The sequence below is a fragment of the Panthera tigris genome, chromosome B3 (assembly GCF_018350195.1).
Source record: "Panthera tigris isolate Pti1 chromosome B3, P.tigris_Pti1_mat1.1, whole genome shotgun sequence".
In the NCBI taxonomy this organism is placed as follows: Eukaryota; Metazoa; Chordata; class Mammalia; order Carnivora; family Felidae; genus Panthera; species Panthera tigris.
The window spans coordinates 45,873,159-45,893,449 of record NC_056665.1 but is presented as its reverse complement, the minus strand read 5'-3'; the positions used below and the strand labels follow the sequence as shown (position 1 = coordinate 45,893,449).

General features: G+C 38.3%; 1 long non-coding RNA gene across 2 annotated transcripts; it reads right to left on the bottom strand.

The window, feature by feature from the left end:
- Positions 1–7,294: 7,294 nt before the first annotated feature.
- On the bottom strand, positions 7,295–20,227 carry LOC122239221. Of its 2 annotated transcripts, none has more exons than XR_006218174.1 (4): positions 20,186–20,227; positions 12,153–12,317; positions 7,610–7,825; positions 7,295–7,352 (listed from the first exon to the last, which is right to left on the bottom strand). It is a non-coding gene; the product is annotated as an uncharacterized LOC122239221 (long non-coding RNA). The 2 variants fall into 2 exon arrangements; XR_006218175.1 differs by lacking the exon at positions 20,186–20,227 and adding an exon at positions 13,314–13,379.
- Between the last annotated feature and the right edge of the window lie 64 nt (positions 20,228–20,291).

Sequence of the window (20,291 nt, the reverse complement as noted above, 5' to 3'; positions counted from 1 at the left end):
CTAGGCCTGCCGCCGCTTCCTGTCCGCCGGCGGAGAGCTGGGATTGGGTTTGGGAGGCGGGGTTTCTCCTGGTCCCGCCCCTCCAACAAGAGAGCAGCTCCGCAGAGCTAACCGGGCTCCCTAGTTCTTATCGCTGCTAATGACCGTCCCCAAGGCTAAAACTGGAGAGTGAAGGATGTTAAGAGGCCGCTTTTGTCTTAACTTCGCATGAAAGGGAGATTTGTATTTCGTTTTTTTTTCTGCCTCGGGTGGTGCACGACATCACCCAAGTAAACGAAAGCAAAGTCCCAACAAGCGACAGCCACCAGTGATCAAAACAGATGTAAAACCTTCAAGCCCAGAAAGGAAAGACGTAGCCTATGGCATTTTTTCTGAATTGTTTAAAAATTTGTCGCAGATAAGGCTTTGGCCATTCTAAATGCGTGCAGCTTAAATCACATGGTCCTCAATCACCTGCCCAAAGCATGTCCTCTTTACCACTCTCTTTTTCACATCTCTGAGGAAAACTCTCTTATCGTCCTCACCCCAACTTCTTTGAAGCTCATGTGTGGTTTCTCAGTAACTCGCTTTGGTTCTTCAAACTTCTAGTCCATGGATTAAAGACTTAAACATAGAACGTGAAATCGTGAAACTCCTAGAAGAAAACAAGGCAAAAGCTCCTTGACATTGGTCACAGGCAACAAAAGCCAAATAAGTGGGACTACATCAAACTACACGGGGTAATGAACAATCAGAATGAAAAGGCAACCTATAGAATGAGAGGAGATATTTGCAAATAAAAAATATATAAAGAATTTACACAACAGCAAAGAAACAAATTATCCAATTTAAAAATAGGCAGAGGACCCAAATAGTCATTTTTCTAAAGAAAACATACAGATGGCCCACAAACACATGAAAATATGCTCATCATCACTAATTATCAGAGAAACACAAAACCACAATGAGGTATTACTTTATGTCAGAATGGCTAAAATCAAAAGCACAAGAAATAGCAAGTGTTGGTGAGAATGTGGAGAAAAGGGATTCCTTGTGCACTGTTGGTGGGAATGCAAAATAGGTGCAGCCACTGTGGAAAACAGTATGGAGATTCCCCAAAAAGTTAAAAATAGGGGCACCTGTCTGACTTAGCAGAGCATGCAACTTTTTATCTCAGGGTTGTAGGTTTAAGCCCCATGTTGGGTGTAGAGATTACTTAAAATTTTTAAAAATCTTGGGGCACCTGGGTGGCTCAGTGGTTTGAGCATCCAACTCTTGATTTCAGCTCAGGTCATGCTCCCAGGATCATGATCCCAGGGTCAGACCTGCATCAGGCCTGCTTATTAAGATTCTCTCCCTCTGGCCCTCTCCCCTACTCACTCACTTGCTCTCTCTCTTAAAAAAAAAATTTGTTTATCTTAAAAAAAGTTAAAAATAGAATTATCATAGGATCCACTAATTACACTAGAAATGTATAGAATTGTTGAATCCTCATGTTGTACACCTGAAACTAATATAACACTGTATGTTAATTATACTTGAATAAAAAATAACTTTTTTATTAAAGATTTTTTTAAGTAATCTCTATACCCAATATGGGACGTGAATTTATTAAACCCCAAGATCAACAGTCACAGGCTCCACCAACTGAGCCAGCCAGGATCCTAAAGAATAAATTTTAAAATAGGCAGAGGAACTGAATAGACACTTTTCCAAAGAAGATATCCAAATGGCCAACAGTACAACACTGATCATCAAGAAAATACAAATCCAAACCACAATCCTCACTATTAGAATGGCTATCATCAAAAAGACAGGAGATAATAAGTGTTAGCAAGAATGCAAAGAAAAGGGAACCCATATGCACTGTTGATGGGAAGGTAAACTGGTGCAGCCATTATGGAAAATAGTTCCTCAAAAAATAAAAAATAGAACCACCATATGATCCAGCAATCCCACTTCTGGGTATACATCCACAGAAAATGAAATCAGAACATTGAAATGTGCACTCCCGTGTTCATGGTAGAATTATTCACAATAGTCACAACATGGAAACAACTTAAGTGTCCCTCCATAGATGAATGGATAAAGAAGATATAGTATATACATACAACAGCATATTATTCAGCCATGAGAAAGAAGGAAATCCTGCCATTTGCCACATCAGGGGTGAACTCTGAGGGCATTATGGTAAATGAACTAAGAGATCTGATATTGTGCGATCATGCTTATATATGGAATCTAAAAAAACCAAACTCATAGAAACAAAGAGTAGATTGATGATTACCAGGGGCTGGGGATAGAGAGAGGGAAATGTTGGTTAAAAGGCACATATTTCTAGTTATAAGATGAGTACATTCTGGAGCTCTAATGAACAGCATGGTGACTATAGTTAATACTGTATTACATACTTGAAAGTTGTGAAGAGAGTGGACTTTAAATGTTCTCACCACAAAAAAGAAATGGTAATTATGTGAGGTGTTAGAGGTGTTAACTAACCCCACTGTGATAATTATTTTGCAATATTGTGTATCAAACCAGCACATTATACATCTTAAACTTATACAATGTTATATGTTGGATATATCTTGATAAAGCTGGAAAAAATAAAGTTGAATAAAAGTACATGATTCAGTGGCATTTAGTACATTCATATTGCTGTACAACCATCGCCACTATCTAGTTCCAGAACATATTCATATGGCAAATAAGGGAGAAAGGGCACTTTTATTTCATTAACTAGAACTTTTTAAAAATGTTTATTTATTTTTGAGAGAGAGCGAGAGAGAATGCAAGTAGGGCAGAGGCAGAAAGAGGGGGACAGAGAATCCAAAGCAGGCTCTGTGCTGACAGCAGCGAACCAGATGTGGGCTCAAACTCGCAAACTGCAAGATCATGACCTGAGTGGAAGTCGGACACCCAACCGACTGAGCCATGTAGGTGCCCCTCAACTAGAACTTTTTTTTTTAATGTTTTTATTTATTTTTGAGAGATAGACAGAGCATGAGCTGGGGAGGGGCAGAGAGAGAGACACACACACAGAATCTGAAGCAGGCTCCAGGCTCTGATCTGTCAGCACAGAGCCCGACGTGGGGCTTAAACTCTTGAACTGGGAGATCATGACCTGGGCCGAAGTCTGATGTTCAACCAACTGAGCCACCCAGGTGCCCCTTAACTACAACTTTTTGATGGCATTTAACTAGATATTCTTTTATCTATTTGGCATCCTGTTTCAATAGGCTGAATTCGGAAATATAAATACTAGTAGTATCATTATTAATAATAAAATGGTATTCCTATACTTTTTATGCTGTATATTTTTTAAATTTGTTACCCTTTGCCTAAGTCAAGAGTATGCTTCTTTGTCAGTTTGACAAATACATTATTATAGTTTTGCTCTAACATTAATAAATACAGTCAGTCAGTAATTCCAAAGCCATCATTAAGAGCTTCCATTTATCAAGGTGCTTGGATAGCTCAGTTGTTTTAGTGTCTGACTTCAGTTCAGGTCATGATCTCATGGCTCATGAGTTCAAGCCCCATGTGGGACTCTGTGATGACAGCTCAGAGCCTGGAGCCTGCTTTGGATTTTGTGAGCTTTGAATTCTCTCTCTCCGCCCCTCCCCTGCTCACGCTCTGTCTCTCTCCTTCAACAATAAATCAACATGGAAAAAAAAATTTTTTTTAAAGAGCATATCCATTTATAATGAGGTACCTGGCTGGCTCAGTCAGTACATCATGTGACTCAATCTCAGGATCTTGGGTTCAAGATCCAAGATGGGTGTGGAGCCTACTTAAAAGTAAAAATAATAACAACAATAATAATAAATGGAATTATTAAAGGATGACAGGGAGGCCTGGGTGGCTCAGTGTGTTAAGAGTCAAACTTTAGCTGAGGTCACGGTCTCACCTTTTGTGAATTCAAGCCCCTCATCAGGCTCCTCAATGACCATGCAGAGCCTGCTTGAGATTCTCTCTCTCTCTCCCCTCCCCCTCTACCCCTCCTGTGCACTCTCTCTCTCGGTCTCTCAAGAAAACAAAACAAAAAACAAAAACCTTAAAGGATGGCAGAGTTTCATGAACTTTTTTTCCATTTCTTAAGATACAGTTACCTGCAAACATTACATTGTCTATCACCTTTGCTTATTACTATTTTCTTTTGGTCGTGCTGTCAAAAATTATATTTTGATTTTCCAGTTATTCGACTATCTTGCGGCATGTTTCATGTTGCACAGTATATAATTAGTTTTATTATAATTATTTTAAATTAATTTTTATAATTGATTTATGATGGTTAGAAGCAAATGACACTTTCTCTTTGAATTCAACTGGAAAGAATCCAAAATCATATTTTGCATTACCAACATGACCACTGAATATCAAACTTAAGTTTGTGTCCCTTTTCGGGCACCTGGGTGGCTCAGTCTATTGCGTGTGACTTCACCTCAAGTCATGATCTCCTGGTTTGTGAGTTAGAGCCCCACCTTGGGCTCAGGGCCTGCTTCAGATCATCTGTCTCCCTCTTTCTGTCCATCCCCTGCTTATGCACTCTCTTTCTCTCTCTCTCTCTCAAAAATAAATAAACATTAAAAAAAATAGATTCATGAGCCTCAAGTCAAGCTTTGTGTTGACAGCTCAAACCCTGGAGCCTGCTTCAGATTCTGTGTTTGCCTCTCTCTTTGCCCCTCCCCAGCTTATGTTATGTCTCTCTCTCAAAAATAAAGAAACATAAAAAAAAAATCTTAGAAAAATAAATAAATGAACTTTAAAAATCTTTAAAAAAAAAAGGAATACAGGGGCGCCTGGGTGGCTCAGTCGGTTAAGCATCCAACTTCAGCTCAGGTCACAATCTTGCAGTCCGTGAGTTCGAGCCCCGTGTCGGCTCTGGGTTGATGGCTCAGAGCCTGGAGCCTGCTTCCGATTCTGTGTCTCCCTGTCTGTCTGCCCCTTCCCCGTTCATGCTCTGTCTCTCTCTGTCTCAAAAATAAATAAAGCGTTAAAAAAATTAAAAAAAGAAAGAAAGACACAAAGGGAAATTGCTTTAAAAAAAAAAAAGGAATACAATCTTTTTTTTTTTAAGGTATCTTTTGGCTTCACTTGTTTTTTTTTGTTTTGTTTTGTAACATTTATTTATTTTTGAGAGACAAAGAGACACAAAACATGAGGAGAGGAGAGGCAGAGAGAGAGGGAGACAGAATCCAAAGCAGGCTCCAGGCTCTGAGCTGTCAGCACAGAGCCCGACCTGGGGCTTGAACTCACGAACCACGAGATCATGACCTAGCCAAAGTCAGACACTTAACCAACTGAGCCACCCAGGTGCCCCTCATTTATTTATTTTTGTGAGGTGGAGAGGGGCAGAGACAGAGGGAGAGAGGATCCCAAGCAGATCCCAGCATGGGGCTCAATTCCACAAACAGTGAGATCATGACCTGCACCAAAATCAAGAGTCAGACTCTTGACTGACTGAGCCACCCAGGAGCACCTAAGATTTTTTTTTTTAAGTAATCTCTGTATCCAATGTGGGGCTGGAACCCATAACCCTGAGATCAAGAATCACACACTCTCCCCACTGAGCCAGTCAGGCACCCCACATTTTTATTTTAAAGCATAAATACATAAAAGACCAGCTTCATAATGAATGGTATTAAAATGTTACAAGTTTGAACTGCTATTTTATTTAAAATTTTAACTTACCACATTTTTGGTATTTTGCAAACGTATGGGAAACTGATGATTTACCATTATAGACTGCCTGGGTTTGGCTCCCCACTGTCCCATGTATAAGCTGTATGACTTTGGCCAAATTATTTCACCCTTTCTAATCTCAATATTTCCTTATAAAATAGGAATGATAAAATATTTGTCTCATGGAATTGTTTTGATGATTAAATTTAGTTAACACCATAAAGTGATTATAACAGTGCCTGGAAGGTAATAGTTGGTATGTAAGCATTTACTTAGTTAGAATATATAAGTATCACAGTCCTTCCATGAATACTCAAACATCCATTCAAAAGCAGCAATTAATAGTATTACTTCCTTAGCAGCAATACACAGTTTTGATACTACCAGTATAATAAAAGTTATCCTCAAGCTGCAATAATGAGAAATTTGGCAAGTGTATGTCTGTATACAGAATGTTACACAAGTAATACTACATGAAAATGCTTGTTGCACAACTCAAGCCAATCCTGGTAAATGTTTCAACAATTACATTTTAAACTTCCAACTCCTAATAAACTGCCTTCTGGATGTCTCACTGTGATGCCAAATTCAATATGTTAACTTCCTGTCTCTGATAATGGCACCACCACTCTCCCAAACCTGGGGTAGAGGGTAGAATCATCGCAGACTCTTCCCTTATCTACTCAGAACCAGTCACCACATGCTAATTCTTCCACTAAAAATGTCTTTCTTGTGCTTTTAATCTTTCCCTTCCCATGACTGTCACTCCGATTCACACAGTTGTTTTCTCTTGCTTACACGCGGCAGGACTTCTAACCCATGTCACTCCAGTCTCTCACTTCTGGTCCTCACCTCAGTGCACTGCAATTGGCTTCCACCCCCTACTATTCCTAGAAAGCTAATCTTGCCATAGCCATCAAACATCTGTTATCAGTGTCACTGGACACCCATACTCCTTATCTAACTAGACCTCTTGATCAGTTAACACCTCTTGTCAAAATTCCTTCCTCCAGTGTTTTCCAAGGCCCTGCTCACTCCTGATTTTTCTTCCTACTTTTAACTGTGCCTTCTTCTGCATCTCTTCCCCGGGGCTTTTTCTTCTCTTTATCCTTTAAATATTGGTGGTCCTCAGGTCTTTATTCTTGGCTCTTTTGTCTTCTCATTCTTCACGTGCATGATCAGTTTTTACTACTCTCAAATGTCTGTGACTCACTTGGTCTCTCTTATACTGAATTCTACCCCAGTGCCTAGCACACAGCACTTTTCCTATACTTGTGTCCCAAGTTCCAGACCAAATCCTAGTTGTGGCATTTACCAGCTGTAAACTTGAGTAAGTTAAGGCACCTGTTCCACACTTTGGACATTTTTTTTTTTAATTTTTAACGTTTTACTTATTTTTGAGACAGAGAGAAACAGAGCATGAACGGGGGAGGGACAGAGAGAGAGGGAGACACAGAATCGGAAGCAGGCTCCAGGCTCTGAGCTATCAGCTCAGAGCCCGATGCGGAGCTCGAACTCACGGACTGCGAGATCATGACCTGAGCTGAAGTCCGACGCTTAACCGACTGAGCCACCCAGGCGCCCCGACTTTGGACATTTTTACGATGGGTAGAATAGTTAAGACCTACCTCAGAGGGCTGCTGTGAGAGTTACATAAAGTGGTAGATGTAAAACACTAAGAATATTACCTGGCAGATGTAATTACAAAATTTTAGGTGTTGTTATTATTGCCTATCTAACATTTACTAGCCAAACCCTCCCAGTACACCAAATATAACATGTCCCAAAACGAACAAACCCCTATATCAACCTACTCAAACCACGTTTTCCTCCTAACTTTTTTGTCTTGGTTAGTGACAACCCCGTGCAAGCAATCACCTAACTCTTCTCCCATTCCAGTAGGGTCACATGTTTAATCTCCATCCTGTCAACCACCCCCACTCACCTCTATGGCCACAGCCCAAGTTCTGGTCTCTCTGTCTCACATTACTCGCTCATTGTCCTTTTGCCCCCGTTGCTACAAGAGTGATCTTTTAAAAAATATACATATATATATCCTTTTATTTCCAGGATAAAATGCAAGGCCTTCATGATCTGGTCTTTGCCTTCCTTGCCAGATTCATCTTTCATGGCTCTCTTTTCTTACTTTATCTTCTAAAAGCTGCAAGGACAAAAACCAGAATAACAGTAACAGCTGGCAGTTAGTAAGGAAATGAAAGCTTAAAGAACTTAAATAAATTGCCATCTTGGAAAAAAAATGGGGCACCTGGCTGGCTCACTTGGTAGAGAATGTAACTCTTGATCTTGGGGTTGTAAGTTCAAGCCCTGCATTGGGTATAGAGATTATTCTGTAGCAGAGCCAATGTCCAAAGTTAAATCTGCCTCCAAACTTTGTGCTTAATCACTACAATATGCTGCTGTTCACCTGCAATTGTCTTCCCAAACACAAGTGTCACTTCCCTCTTTGACATCTTTGCACATTTTATTCCCTCCATGAGGAATGCCTCTCCCATTTATCCTATATATTCTATAAAACTAGGCTCAAAATATCCAAGACACTTTTTGTGCTAGGATTTTGCTTTCTGTGTAAGAATCAGAGAAGAAAAGGACTTAGAAAATCCACTTTTGGGGAAAGAGAACATTGAAAAATGATATTTAAAACTTAAGGCATTTAGGGGCACCTGGATGGCTCAGTTGGTTGAGCGTCCAACTCTTGATTTCAGCTCAGGTCATATCTCAGGGTTATGGGATTGAGCCCCACATCAGGCTCCAAGCTGAGCATGGAGCCTGCTTAAGATTCTCTCTCTCTCTCTCTCTCTCTCTCACTCTCTCTCTCTCTCTCCCTCCCCTTCTGCCCCTCCCCCCTGCTCATGCATATTCTCTCTCTAAAACAATAAATAAATGAATAAATAAATAGCTTTTAAAACTTAAAGCATTTATTTTTTTTTAATATTTATTTGTTTTTGAGAGAGAGAAAGTGAGTGAGCATGAGTGTGGGAGGGGCAGAGAGAAAGGGAGACAGAGAATCTAAAGCAGGCTCTGCACTGACAGCAGCAAGCTTGATGTGGGGCTCAAACTCGCAAACCCTGAGATCATGACCCGAGCTGAACTTGGATGCTCAACTGACTGGGCCACACAGGCGCCCCAAGTTGGTAGAGCATGCAACTAGAAGACATGTGATAAATGTCAATTTCCTTTCAAACATAAAGAAACAGATATTATTAAAAATATGGCTCAGGCTTCTTTTCTGTTAAATCTCCCCTAACTTTGTCATTAGACAAAATTTAATATATACCATTTATTTCTAATGTAGCTTTATTAAGCTGTATTGTATTTGTTTATTTAATATCTTCCCTAATTCTTTTCTTAAAAGAAAAGCATCATAAACTATCCCCTCCCTATGTTTTTCGTTCCCTTTATCTCCCTTCCTTTTATACAGTGTGTTAAAAAACAAAACAGCAGGCTCACAATGGAGCCATTTATGCTAAGCCCCACATCACCAACCTGAAACTTAATTACAGTTGCTACTCAGAAATGGAATCTTAAACCAGACAGTCAGAAAATGCCTGATCAGCACTAGTTAGGTAATCTGCCAGATAGGCTCCTACCATCTCCTAAAGGAATTAATTTTGCAATAACCAACCCACTTTTTTGCCTAGTAGAACTTTCCCTATTCCCACTCCCTTTTGCCCCTAAAAGTCCTTCATTTTATGGAGGTCCTCTGAGCCCTTATCTATCTGCTAGATTATTATTATCTGTTGCCTGATTTGAATTGATTTTTGTTCAAATAGTCTTTAAAATTTTTATTTTTTTTTATTATTTTTTTTAAATTTTTTTTAAACGTTTATTTATTTTTGAGATAGAGAGAGAGACAGAGCATGAACGGGGGAGGAGCAGAGAGAGAGGGAGACACAGAATTGGAAGCAGGTTCCAGGCTCTGAGCCATCAGCCCAGAGCCCGACGCGGGGCTCGAACTCACGGAGTGCGAGATCGTGACCTGAGCTGGAGTCGGACACTCAACCGACTGAGCCACCCAGGCGCCCCTAAAAATTTTAAATATGCCTCAGTTTATCTAATTGTTGCCTGGGGTTTTTCTAATACTTAGCCTTTAAAGCTCTGGTCACAACCTGGTAGTTCATAAGCCAAATTAGACTCAGAGGCATGTTTGGTTTCACTTGTAGTCAAAAGTTTTTTCTTAGGGGAGCCAGGGTGACTTAGACAGTAAAGTGTCCAGCTCTTGGTTTTACCTCAGGTCATGTTCTCATGCTTGAGCCCCGTGTTTGGCTCTGCACTGACAGAGCCCAGCTTGCTTGGGATTCTCTCTGTCTCCCTCTGCCCCTACCTTGCTCATGCTCTCTCTCAAAATAAGTAAAATAAACTTAAAAAAAAAAAAACATTCTCTCTCTCTTTCCCTCTACCCCTCTCCCCTGCTCATGTGTGCTCTCCCTCTCTCTAAAAAAATTTTTCTAATAAAAATTAATAAAATAACAATAAAAAACATTTTTCTTAATTATACATCAATATTCAACAATTAGGAGCTTTTGTGTTAAAACGTAGATACTGGATTTTCTGTGAAAACTGAGAGGTTAAGCAGACTTAAGTTCTTGCAAAACCTCAGTTGGCTGAAACTGGGTAGAGGCTGCCCTCCTTGGATGGGCTGGTCTAATGTCACCCCAGCCTGTGTTATTCCTGTCAGAATTTTAGTTTGTGACCTCTGTTGAGAACTAGACCAAGTTCCAAATAGTCCTGAAGTGTTTTCCTAGATCCCAAGGGCCCCACAAATCTCAATCACATTTTAGAACCAAACACTTATCATTTATATCACTCATCTCCAGTTAATCCTTTGTTACTTTAGGGAAACTCTCATTATTATTATTCTGATATTACAGAGGACAGAGATAGAAAGGCTTTGAGGCAAAGCGGAGAGCACCCAGAAAAACCTTACAGGGTGCGAATGGTAATTACTGATCATTCATTCAAGAAATATTTGTTCTGCTCCTGATTTGGAGATTTCCACACTACCAAGACAATATTCCTGCCATAGTGCCTTAGAGCACCATAGGTACTTTGCATACATGATCCCCTTTAGTCTTCACAATGATACTATGAAGTAGACATATCTCATTTCACAAATGAGAACACAGAGGCGGACCGGGCTTCTAGCCTGCATTTGTCTGCCTGTAAATCTTATAGTCCAGTTTTTTAAATTACTAGGTGAATCCATTTATATTATCACTGCCATGGTCCAGGAGCTACTACTCCGTTTGGAAGATCCAGAAGCTTGACTTTTCATAGTGCAACCTGAGTTGATCAGCCGACAAGGATTAATTCATAGGAGTTAAACTCTCAAGAGACATGTTTTGACCGAAACATCACCTTATTTTTCTACAAGTTACATAGTCATGTTAGCAAACCACTGCATTCCCTTTTTTATCTTTTAACACTTGAGTGGCTAAATCATAATTAAAAGCAGCTTAGTAAGCAAGGCATCATTGCAAAAGAAATTAATTAAATGATTTTACTGTCTAGTTTATCCAACTATCCAACTTACTATGCCACATTAGAATCTGACAAGGGACTAGACAGGAACCAGGCCATCCACCTGCTCAGGTGACCTCCACCCTAGATGGTTATGGAAGCACTATGACAAACCCTTATATTTTGGGATTTTCTTTAGACCCCACATAGACCAATATCTCTCTTTCTCTTATTATTTTTTTTCAGGAATAATATAATTGATTAGGCCACAACCTTTTTAAATTTATTCAGATTGCGATTAGATTTCTAAGTCTCACTTTTGCTTCTTTTAGACCTGGAATGAATCCTGTCTTGTAAGGGAACTATAACAAATACCTAATCTGATTCATTTTATATTGATACGGTTATTTAATTCTTATTGTTCTGGGAAGCACTTCATAAGTAGGCCTTATATACAGCCTCAAGTGTCATACTTTTATTTCACTTGTAGATGCTTATGTCTTGTCTTCTTAACAAGATTGTAACCAATTCAGGGCAATGACAATAATAATACTATGTTAGAAGAGCTTTCCTATATGTTCCCATGTCATTTGCAAAGCAACATAGCAATATCATTCACTCTTTTCCCCCCGCCTTTTTTTCTTTTACAAAAGGTGAAATCTCATGTTGAGAGAAGTAAATTGATTTACCGAAGCTTGTAAAATTAGTCAATGCAGGACCAGCTTTTGGTCCCAGGTCTTGTGGTTTCCATTCATCACAATTCCTACTATTTAGGCTGCTTCTGTGTGACCATGCTTGATATTCCCTTCTGTGCCCCAAAGCACCACACCGTAGATACTCAATACATAATTACAGAGGTTCATTATTGTAATTAGAAGCCAAATGAGTCATAATTCTTACTATATGCATATTAACAATTACCAACTATACTTTACTTCTCAATAGCACACGTGGTTATTATCTGATATTGTTCTAGATGAGTGTTTCTCAATGTATGGCCAGTGAAATACCTGGATCAGAATCGCTTAGGATGCATGACAAAACTGCAGATTCCTGGGCTTTTCTCCAATTCTGAATGAGAGAATCTGAGTTCTTGGGCTCGGAGCCCAGAAACATGCATTTTAACAGGCTCCTCATGTGAGCATTAATCACACTGAAGTTTGACAATCACCATCCTAAATAAACATGAGGGATAGAGTGAATGTAAAAGACCAGGTTGTCTTGGTAAGTCAATGTCAACATACAGAAAACAGAAAAGATGATATATTTCCTTGATTCTAAGATACCCTCAATTGTAAGATACACCATTGATTTAACAATAGCTATTGAAGAAAAGAGCATCAAATTGTTCACAAAATATTTAATTCTGAATCTAGAAATTTTTTCAATATTAAGAAAGTGAATATTAGACATAAGAAAATTCAATAATTTTATTTTTTAAAAATTGCTCTATTGTTATTGCTTTAATTTCTCATACCAACACATATCTCTCTTAAGTCTATCCAAACTTAAACACTTGCACTAGAAATCTAGATAACAAGACATACCCATTATAAACACTATATTAGTCAGCATTTATTTTAAGGTATAAGACAAACTAAACACTTTGCATTAAACACTTTATATGAACAAACAAATCATTTATGTGGGGCCAAATTGTTTAAAATATAATTAGTTTCTTTTAAAGCTATGTTGGGGCACCTGGGTGGCTCAGTCAATTGAGCGTCCAACTTTGACTAAGGTCATGATCTCACCATCCATGAGTTCAAGCCCTGCATCGGGCTCTATGCTGACAGTTCAGAGCCTGGAGCCTGCTTCAGATTCTGTGTGTCTCTCTCTGTCCTTCCCCCACTCATGCTCTGTCTCTCTCTCTCAAAAATAAAATTAAAAACATTTAAAAATTAAAAAAAACCAAAGCTAACTTATAATAAACAATTCAAATGCTGAGGAGTCATCACAATTACTAATACAATTTTGCTTAGTTAAATGGATCATATTTTAATCTAATGCTAACTAGCTAAACAGCACATCTTTAACAATTTTTCAAGTCAAGACATTTTTGTATTTTGAAATCAATCTTTCTTTCCCAAGGCCTCTGTTGTAATGTGTGTGCTACATTGTAACAGAGCAACACTGGACTGAAAGTTCAGGAACTCTGTTCTAGCACCAACCTGTGGTAATAATGGAACTGTTTCACCTTGGGTAAGTCACAGGACTTCTTTCAGCCCCAGTTTCCTCATTTGCAAAAAAAAAAAAAAAAAAATTATGTCTGAGGATGCATTAAGCTCCAAAATTATTCAGATTCACAATATTATATGTTGCTCATTGTTACATTGGGCCAAACATATCAAATTAATTAGAGACTAGATGTCTTTGCAAACGTGCAGGGTAATCTTTTTTTTTTTCTTATCAATAATGGTATTTTATTTATTTATTTATTTATTTATTTATTTATTTTTACGTTTATTTATTTTTGAGACAGAGAGAGACAGAGCATGAATGGGGGAGGGTCAGAGAGAGGGAGACACAGAATCTGAAACGGGCTCCAGGCTCTGAGCTGTCAGCACAGAGCCCGACGCGGGGCTTGAACCCACAGACCGCGAGATCATGACCTGAGCCAAAGTCGGCTGCTTAACCGACTGAGCCACCCAGGCGCCCCAATAATGGTATTTTAAATGGTGTATTGAAAACAGGGGGTTTTGAGGTAGAAAGTTGGACATAGTCTGAGTAGACTTTGAAAGCTAATATGGAATTAAGAGAAAAAGAGAGTAGATATTTTAAATTAAGGAAGCAAAATGAGCAAATCATTTGCATAGGTATAATTAGTTCAAATGGTATAGAAAAAGGGTTATTACATTTTAGTAATTGATAAGGCTAGTTACATAGAATGAGGATAGATTAAGAAAAGCTTTGAATGCTAGAGCAACTCATGATATTTAGTGGTTAAGGAAGTGCCTTTAAAGGTTTTCAGTGGTAGATGGAAATAATAAAATCATTGTTTAATCTAGCAATATACACAATGTACTTGAAGGAAAATAAAGCAAAATCAATTAGCAGGTTTACTCCAACATGCTCACTGACCTAGGATAGCACCAGCGAGAATGGAAAGCAATGAGTGGATAAAATACTGAAGTAAAAGTCAGATCCTGATTTGACTTGAACATGTGGAAATCTATTAAAGGAATACAGATGGGGCGTCTGGGTGGCTCAGTTGGTTAAGTGTCTGACTCTTGATTTCAGCTCAGGTCATGATCTCACAGTTCTTGAGTTCGAGTCTTGCATTAGGCTCTGTGCTGGCAGCAGAGAGCCTTCTTGGGATTCTCTCTCTCCCTATCTCACTGCCCCTCCCCTGGTCTTTCTCTCTCTCTAAGTAAGTAAAATTTTTTAAAAATTTTAAAAAAAGGAATATTCAGTTACAAGGACATTGATTACAGTGAAGTTCATAAAATGGTTAAACAATCTAAATGTCTGAAAAGCAGGGATTGGTTCAGCAATATAACAGAATATTATTGATTCATTAGAAATGTTGTAGATGAATATAAATTAATACCTAAAGATGTTCACAAGATAGGTATCTTTAAAGATTTTATTTTTTAAAGTAATCTCTACACCCAGCGTGGAGCTTGAACTCTCAACCCCAAGATCAAGAGTTATATGCTCTACCATCTGACCGAGCCAGGCACTCCAAGTGTTCAAAATATATTGATAACAGTTCACAATATATTGATATCAGTGCAGAGCCCAATGCTGGGCTTGATCTCACGAATCATGAGATCGTGACCTAAGCCGAAATCAAGAGTCAAACACTTAACTGACTGAGCCACCCAGGCACCCCACAGAATGGTCCAATTTTTGTTCACAAAAATATGTATGCGTTCAGACGCCTAGAAAGGTTTGAGGAGGATATACATGCAGTGAAGTATCACTAGTGTTCTCTCTAATACTTCATTCCACACAGCATGCTGAAAGGTGGCTTTTCCTTTCTTTATTTGCTCATAAGTGTTTGCTAATCTTTTTAACTAGAAAAGCACAATATTTACTTATATTAAACATTTTAAATTTAAAAAGGGGACTTGTTGACTATGAGGAAACTAAATGGAAGTACTTGAGTGTTTTAACCCTAAGTAACAGAGACTGATATGAAGGTGGAGAAATGTGGGAAAGACAAGAACAAAGAAGCATTTTGAGATCAGGATAACAAAATATGGTTTCGACATGACTTTGAAGGTATACACACACACACACACACACACACACACACACACACACACTCCTCAAAGGAGAATATATAGAAAAAATGGCCAAAAGACTAACTTTGAAGCATTGTGGAGTCCTAGGAAAGTAATTAAAAATTGGCTATAGAAGGTGAATTTAGAAGCCTTTTACTTTTGCTAAGGTTTATTTATTTTTTTATACTACAGTAACTTTTACTTTTTAATTTTTTTAAATTTAAATCCAAGTTAGTTAACATACAGCATAATAATGACTTCAGGAATATAATTTACTGATTCATCACTTACATATAACATGCAGTGCTCACCCCAACAAGTGCCCTCTATAATGCCCATTTAGCCTATCCCCCACCCAACACCCTGCCAGCAACCCTCAGTTTGTTCTCTGTATTTAAGAGTCTCTTATGGTTTGCCTCCCTCTCTGTTTTTATCTTTTTTGCTTCCTTTTCCTTATGGTCATCTGTTTTGTTTTTTAAATTCCACATATGAGTGAAATCATATATTTGCCTTTCTCTGACTGCCTTATTTTGCTTAGCATAATACACTCTAGTTCCATCCAAATTGTTGCAAATGGCAAGATTTCATTCTTTTTGATTACAGAGTAATATTCTACTGTGTGTGTATGTGCGTATGTGTATGGAATATTAATATAATATTAATGGAATATTATATATATATATATATACATATATATATATATATATATATATATATATATATATATATATATCCATTTGTCAGTCGGTGGACTTTTGGGCTCTTTCCATACTTTGGCTATTGTCAATAATGCTGTTATAAACATTGGGGTGCATGTGCCCCTTCGAAACAGCACTCCTGTATCCCTTGGATAAATACCTAGTAGTGCAATTGCTGGGTCATAGGGTAGTTCTATTTTTAACTTTTTGAGGAACCTCCATACTGTTTTCCAAACTGGCTGCACCAGTTTGCATTCCCACCAGCAGTGCAAAAGAGATCCTCTTTCTCCACATCCTCATCAACATCTGTTGTTGCCTGAGTTGTTAATGTTAGCCATTCTGACAGGTGTGAGGTGCTATCTCACTGTGGTTTTCATTTGCATTTCCCTGATGATGAGTGATGTTGAGCAGTTTTGGAATGTCTTCTTTGGAAAAGTGTCCATTCATCTCTTTTGCCCAATTATTCACTGGATTATTTGTTTTTTGGGTGTTGATTTTGATAAGTTCTTTACAGATTTTGGATACTAACCCTTTATCTGATATGTCATTTGCAAATATCTTCTCTGATTCTGTCAGTTGCCTTTTAGTCTTGCTGATAGTTTCCTTTGCCATGCAGAAGTTTTTTATCTTGATGATGTCTCAATAGTTCCTTTTTGCTTTTGTTTCCCTTGCCTCAGGATACATGTTGAGTAAAAAGTTGCTGTGGCCGAGGTGAAAGAGGTTTTTGCCTGCTTTCTCCTCAAGGATTTTGATGGCTTCCTGTCTTACATTGAGGTCTTTCATCCATATTGATTTTATCTTTCTGCATGGTGTAAGAAAGTGGTCCAGGTTCATTTTTCTGTATGTCGCTGTCCCATTTTCCCAACACCATTTGCTGAAGAGACTCTCTTTTTTCCATTGAATATTCTTTCCTGCTTTGTCAAAGATTAGTTGGTCATATGTTTGTGGGTTCATTTCTGTGTTCTCTAGTCTGTTCCTTTGATCTATGTGTCTGTTTTTGTGCCAGTACCATACTGTCTTGATGATTACAGCTTTGTAATACAGCTTGAAGTCTGGAATTGTAATGTCTTTGGTTTTCTTTTTCAGGATTGCTTTGTCTATTTGGGGTCTTTTCTGGTTCCATACAAATTTTAGGATTGTTTTTTCTAGCTCTGTAAACAATGCTGGTGTTATTTTGATAGGGATTGCACTAAGGTTTATTTATTTGTCATAAAGGTGGGGAAGAGATGCTTCCCTTAGTGCTAGAATAGCAATTCTCAAACTTCATTGTGAATCAGAATCATCTAGAGGTCTTGTTAAAACACAGTCCTTTGTGTCACTGGACTTTACACACAGAGTTTCTTTTCTTTTCTTTTCTTTTTTCTTTTTAAGTAAGCTCTACGCCCAATGTGGGGCTCAAACTCATGACTCTAAGATCAAGAGTCACATGCTTCACCAACTGAGCCAGCAAAGGTGCCCCAAGAATTTTCATTTTTAACAAGTTCCCAGGTGATGTTACTACTACTAATCCAAAAACCACACTTGGAGAATAACTGTATTAAAGTTGAGAGATATCTAGCAAACTGGTAGGAGTGTGTTTGAAGAGCTAGGTCCTAAGACATTATGTGAGGCAATAACAAAATCTTAACCATTGTCCTAAGACCAGAAGAGTAGGGATTTTGAGTTGAAGGTGATGGAATATATTCCTTGAATTCATTCCTGCTAGACTCTATTTGTACCCAAATTTAGGTCCCACTCTTAAAAATAACTACATAGGTGGGGCACCTGGATGGGTCAGTTGGTTAAGCATCTGACTTCGGCTCAGGTCATGATCTCATGGTTCATGAGTTCAAGCCCATGTCAGGCTCTATGTGGAGCCTGAGCTGTCTCAGAGCCTGGAGTCTACTTGGGTTTCTGTGTCTTCTCTCTCTGCTCCCCGCGCCCCCCACTCACGCTCTGTGTGTGTCTCTCTCAAAAGTAAACAAACATTAAAAAATTAAAGGGGCGCCTGGGTGGCTCAGTCGGTTGAGCGGCCGACTTCGGCTCAGGTCATGATCTCGCGGTCTGTGAGTTCGAGCCCCGCGTCGGGCTCTGTGCTGACTGCTCAGAGCCTGGAGCCTGTTTCAGATTCTGTGTCTCCCTCTCTCTCTGACCCTCCCCCGTTCATGCTCGCTCTCTCTCTGTCTCAAAAATAAATAAACGTTAAAAAAAAATTAAAAAAAAAAACTACATAAGTAAAATTAAAAAAAGAAATGTTTCAACAATACTTAGCATAGTAGAGGTAAAATAAAGGGAAAACAAGGTCATTTTCCTCCATTCACCATCATACATCTTTAATACCACCAGGACAGACTAGCATCTGGTAAAGCAGCATGGAGTAGAAGCAGCACCTGGTAGAATATCATAGGATTGGATTTGTTTCTGAACAGGTGTGGGACTCCTCATGGGGGCTCTCAGAAATAATTAAACAGGGGATGTACTTTGCAGGAGGCTGGAATTTCTGCATAAGCAGATGAGGGCCAGAGCCAGCGCAATTTGAGTTACATGGAAACACTTGATTTTAACTCAAAATTTCACCACCATATCTTGAGTAGAAAGCTAAGAGAAAAGAAATAAAGGTATATATGCCAAGCCTGTGCAATCTGCTCTGACCCAATTTTGGTTCAGCTAACAATAAAGAACCTTCAAATTATTTTTAGTAGCACCATCAACAAAATAAAAGCAAGGTGGACTAGGCTTAAAAGTCAAATAGTTTATATAAAAACAAAGCAATTCTCTCTGCTCTATCCCTCCACACTTTTGAGTCCTGTTCTTTAGAAGCAGTTCCATACTCCTAGGTATTCTTTAGTTCCTTATCCCCAAATTTCTTTCTGAGTAACATGATTACACTCTTATATCTTCATTAAAAAGTTGTAGATATTGTTTATTGACTTATTTCTATGGAATATGAGGATTTAGGGGAAAAAAAACCCATAGGCTGAGGAATAATTAGAATGATGATACACACTAGCAGTAAGGTGATAAAGACTTAGCAAGGGGGTGGCTACAGATAAATGAAATAGAAAAGGAGTGTATAATATCAGTAAGACTTGACAGATGAGGTAATAGTAAATAAATCTGGGTAAAAGTCAAAGATAGTACCAACTTTGCTGTTATGGTAGCTAGCTATGATTCAATTAAAAAAAATTTTAAAGAATAATAATTTTGAGAGTTAGAGATATATTTTTTGGATTTCTTAAGCTTGAGGTAACAATCAGCCTATGATTTCAATTAGGCTAATATAGCTTAATTCCTCAATTATCTCATACAAAAAGATTTTCCTCATCTGAATTTTTATAAGTTATTGCTTATACCACTCATTTAGTATGAATTATTAACTGACTTATATTCTCAGTATTTCATGTGAATATATCTTATTTCCCAAAACAGATTTTGCCCTTCCAAAGAGTAAAACCAATGTTATACACTTGTATCGCCCATATCTCACTCTCTCTGGAACTATCAATAACTCCATACTAAGTATATTTTTTATAGCATATTGTTCAGGTATCCTTTCAAAAATATAAAGGATACAATAAAAACTGTAATCAATATTCTAAGAGATGAATGATCAGGATGTTTCTAAGCAATAAAAAGGAACTACAAAGAATTCTTGGAAGTTAAATATACAACAGCACCAGTAAGTAATGCATTAAAAATAATTGAATGGGTGTCTGGGAGGCTCTGTTGGTTGAGCACCCAATTCTTGGTCTTGGCTCAGGTCATGATCTCCCACTTGATGGGATCGAGCCCTGCATTGAGCTATGCATTGACAGTGCCAAACCTACTTGAGATTCTCTCTCTACCCCCCCTGCCCCTTCCCCTGTCTTGCATACATGTGTGCATGTGGGTGTGCACTCTCTCTTTCTCTCAAAATAAATAAACATTTTAAAAAAAGAATTGAAAGATAAAGTTGAGAAAATCTCTTAGAAAACAGAACAAATAGATAAAATTAAAGAATAAATAAGAATTATAAAAGAAATGAAAAATTTCCAGAACTGAAGAATATAAGTTTCTACATTCGCTGTGTGATCATCAAGTATGCATCCCAATAAATAAAGCAAGACCCACTCAAAACTATATCAAATATTGGGGCACCTGGGTGGCTTAGTTGATTAAGCATCTGACTCTTGATCTCAGCACAGTTCTCCAACTCAGGGTCTTGATCTCAGGGTCCTGAGTTCAGGCCCTGCATTGGGCATTA